Raw genomic sequence first — 4,732 nt, forward strand, 5'->3', positions numbered from 1 at the left:
TATATATATATATATATATATATATATATATATATATATATATATATATATATATATATATTTCTAATATGTTGTCTGATGTTGTTTCTTGTGATTGTATTATGGTGTTTCCTATGGTTAGTTCACATTGTTGTTTAAGTGTAATTATTCCTGTTTTTGTTATTATGTTTTGATATTTTTTATCGTATATACGTAATTTTTGTGTGTTATGTGTTGAGTACAGCGTTTTTTCCTTTTAAGGGTGTAACGCTGCACTCGCGACTCGTGCAGTCGGCACACGAATCGGGTGCAGCGACAAAATTATTACTCTTTTTGGTCAGCTCTCACAGTTCGGCGGATTTCGCGAGACCCGACAGCTCAACACGAAAAACTCTAACTGGGCGCCAGGTACGGCGGTCCGTACCCACTAAAAGACTCGTCCATTAAACACGAAAAGGTTAGTCTCGCTGAAGAGTAGCACTCGTCGTCCGCCCGAACAGCTGACCCGAACGTCCGGCAGCTTAGCCCTCCGCGCGGTAGAGGGGCTGGTTCGCGCGAGGTCGGAGGTGAAGGGATAGAGCGGCGGCGAGGACAATTAAGTGATCCCCAATATCTTGCGACAACGTTTATTGTTCGTTGAAGTTTACAATGTTATTAACCGGCAGCAAAAATGATTTGATAAAAAACTGAGTCTTTGTTCGCAATCGCGACAGAGATATTCGGCAGCGCGAGTTAGCGTCGTGACCGGCGGAGGTCACGACAGCCGCGTAAGCACTTGGCGGTGTGTCCGCGTCAACGGTACAACCGGCAGATGTTCGGCGGCTTCACTAACGTCGAAGTGATCCCTTGAGCTTGTCCCCAACGCGCGGGAGGGACGCGAGCCCTTGCCCTCGCCCAGGAGGACGGCCAGGTCCCCGCTCGTCGACGCCTCGCCCACTACGCGACGCGAAAACCACCAAAATAACTTCGTCCCTTTTGGAACGGACTCGCCAAAACTCGAGCGGAGCGGGGGCAGTCGGTAGCTGGCCTCGGCGGTCCCTCCGGACTCACACAAAATGATCCTGGATACAATAGCGGTCTTACGAGTCGAAAGTCGAGTCGTCGGTGCTTCGTCTTCCTGGTCTCGGCTCCACGGATGGCGCGTCCTTCACACTAGTTTCTGTGCTATCGGCGAGATTGGCGACAAAAGCTCTCGAACGGTCGTTGTCGTCCCGTTTTATTTTAGGTGTTTAAACCAGCTTCCGACAGCTCTTGGGCGCTCATTGGCAGAATATTTCCCCCAGTTCCCGATCTCTGACTCTGGGCAACTGTTTTCTGTACGTCAGTCTTTGGAGCTTCCTCGTCCGTCCGATCTTGGCTTAAGCTCCTTTGCGACAGCCTGTGATCGCTCCATTTCGGCAGCTTCGCCTCGACGTTCAGGATGTTGCTGAAACAAGTCTGTGGAAACAGGTCTGTGTTAAGTTTCCCACCCTGTGGGTCCCTACAGAGTCGTATTATTAACGGAAGCGGTTTACCTGGAGTAGCAGGTCCTACGGCTGTTCATCTCGCAGGCTCTTTCTCTCCCACGGCGGCAGCAGTCTTCCTTGATGGTTGCCTTCTTCTTCCGGACTCAACCTCGATGACCGTATTTATACACAAAAAATGATTCGAGGGCTGCGTAGGCTCGCGTCCTAAACGCCTCACGGCTAGGACGCGACATCCGCCTGCAACCGGGAAGCTCATAATGCTTCCTTACTATGGTCTACTAGTGACGGACGATATTTACTAATCGTCACGTCACAAGGGAATTAAAATTGTGTTTTCTGAAGTGATATGTTTTGTTCTATATATTTCTTTATTTTTTGTTTCCGTATACATTTGGATTTAGCACGATATTGTTGGATGAATTTTATGAATCGTGTTTTCTTGTGTGCAAGTGTAATGATCTTTTATGTGAATACATTCTAATAGATCGTTTTCGTCCAATGTAAGATAAGTATTCAATTCTGTATCTATTGCGAATTTAGTGTATGTTGTTTCTGTTAGTATAAAAATGTCGTTTACCTTGTGTACTGGGAAGGCTATTGTGTTAATGATTGTATAAATGGAATATGTTATTAGGGAAATTTTTTAAATTGTGTAAATGTTTTCATTATAATAATATGCACTGATTTTGATGAATTTCTCTATTTCTAGCCAATGCTCGGTGGCGAGTGTAAATGGAAAGTGTATGTTTTGAAGTAAGTGTATTGTTGATTTTTTAAGTTGTGCGATTATATTTTCAATGAGTGTAAGTTGAGGTAGTAGTCTTCTCGACTTGGCATTATCTATGTATGGTATTATGTCGTTAATGTCATTTGTTAGGTCATTTGTCACTTACTTGTTAATTACTTGCGTTAAGTAATCATATAGTGTTAATCATATAGTGTTCAGTGATTTGCTATTTTTCATAGATCTCTGCTTCTTCTCTATAAAATTGATTCATACTAATTGATTCCATACTAATTTGAAATTATTGTCTAACGTTTCTAACGTGTCCTATAGTTACGTTTAGAATTTGATTTTTTACTGCATGTTGTATCATTTCTTTGTTATTTTATAATGGGTATAATTGTTCGCTTATAATTTGCGAAATTCGCTTATAATTGCGTCGTTGGCATCCATTGTTCCAAATAAAGATTTGGCTACTGAACTTATCCCATTTATTAAACCACGACGTAAGGTCGAGATGGATTTATAGATTTTATTTATGCTATTAGTTAATTTTCTTGCGCGTTGTAAGTCCTTACTAATTAGGTTGCTTAAATTAGTGTACATTTCCCATGTTGTGCCTATGGTTTGTTGCGTATTACATATTTCTTGTGTTCTATCAAGGTAGGTTTGTATTTGTGAAATTCGTTGTATTAATGAACCTGTGTTGATTTTTATTACCGTTTTTTAGGTTGCAGCTACCGGATGTAGATATCCTTGTCTATCAAAGTATATTCCTGGTGTGTGTTGGAATTCTTGAATTTCATAAAGATGCTCTGTTGACAATTCATTCGCCTTGAGCTCGGCGCTCTTTATCAGTATGAGTGCTCTGTAAGTAGATCGTGGGTGGTGTGTTTAGATAAACATGATACTTATGTCGTGCCCCTTTTAGTCGGGCACGAAGGAAAAGATATTTGGAGTCGGCGTTATCGGCGCGATAGGGTGTGTGGCGGTGAGAATGCTCCATAAGAAAAGAATGTAATCACACTTATATATAACAGACTTTAACATAACAAGTACTGGTCTGTTTATTATAAACTCCCGAATTCTTATAGTAATGCGCGGAATGCGCGACGGGTACGAACATCGCGGGCGAAATACCGGAGTAATAAATCCTACGTGCGCGACTTCACCATTCCTTTATAATAGTTGTTCGCCTTAGCGGAGGAGGTACCTTAGCAACAAAGAGGTTGTCAAATTTGATAATAGCCCGGTATGTTCCGACTCAAAATCCGAGACGCGGAATGTAGGTGGTGCTTAGCGCACATCCGCTTCACTTGCACATCCGCTGCCTCGTTGTAGCGCGGTCGAAACGGTTCTTCGTGAAGCGTTTCGGCAGCGCCCAAAATAATATTTACGATTATAATATGTCTCCCCCCATGGAAAAAGAAAACGACGTTTTCGCCTTTTTCGAATTGCGACAGCTTTTGGTCTTTACATAATCATTATTTTCCAGTTTACAATGTTGGTTATAATCGTGTAATATGCTATATGTATTTTATTCTTTAATTTTTATTTACATTTTCCGCTTTGTTATAATTTTGTTTTTTCCGTGTACAAATATGGTTACAATCGTGTAATACTTGTAACTATACGTGTAGGCTATGTTTGTGTGCTAGTGCAGAAATTGTATGTATTATTGGTTTGGAACGTGTTCTTATGTTTCGTTCGGTATTATGTTCTATTATGATTGGAGGGTTTCTTCCCTTTTTTATTTTTCTTATTAGGAACATTGCAATTACAATTACTATTATCACCGTTATTGGTTTGGAACGTGTTCTTATGTTTCGTTCGGTATTATGTTCTATTATAATTGGAGGGTTTCTTCCCTTTTTTATTTTTCTTATTAGGAACATTGCAATTATAATTACTATTATCACCGTTATTCCGCTCGGTGCTGTAGTATCCCACACAACACGTAATAACGCAGAAATATCACAGCAATATTATATTAGGTGAAGTAAAAAGTTCTGAGCGTTTTTTCGCTTTATTTCGACGATGAAATTAACATAGTTTGGATTATCCGATTTCGATCAAATATGCGCCGTTTTGTTCGATAGCTTTTGTCCATTTTGAAGGCAATTTCATAATTCCGCGATTGAAGAAGTCCTCATCCCTATTGGTAAAAAACTTGACCAGCTCATTTTCACAAGCCTCTCTTGAGGCCAGTTTTGTACCATCAAGAAAATTTTGCAAATACTTGAAAAGGTGATAATCGCTTGGTGCCAAGTCTGGACTATACGGCGGGTGCAATAGAACCTCCCATCCAAGCTCTCGGAACTTCTGGCGCGTCGTTAATGATGTGTGTGGTCTGGCGTTGTCTTGATGGAACACAACACTCTTCCTATTGGCCAATTCTGGCCGCTTCTGGTCGATCGCCTGCTTCAATCTGGTCAGTTGTTGACAGTAGAGGTCCGAATTGAGTGTTTGGCCCGATGGGAGCAGCTCATAGTGGATGATTCCTTTCCAATCCCACCAAACACACAGCAAAACCTTCTTGGCCGTTAATCCGGGCTTGGCGATC

The 4,732-nt window shown here is 41.5% G+C and overlaps 1 pseudogene; it reads right to left on the reverse strand.

The window, feature by feature from the left end:
- The window catches only part of LOC116851612, a 6,961-nt pseudogene extending 5,439 nt beyond the window's left edge, over nucleotides 1-1,522 (reverse strand).
- Between the last annotated feature and the right edge of the window lie 3,210 nt (nucleotides 1,523-4,732).

This window comes from Odontomachus brunneus, unplaced genomic scaffold (genome assembly GCF_010583005.1).
Source record: "Odontomachus brunneus isolate Ranch 3 - 2012 unplaced genomic scaffold, Obru_v1 Obru_scaffold_181, whole genome shotgun sequence".
Classification (NCBI taxonomy): Eukaryota; Metazoa; Arthropoda; class Insecta; order Hymenoptera; family Formicidae; genus Odontomachus; species Odontomachus brunneus.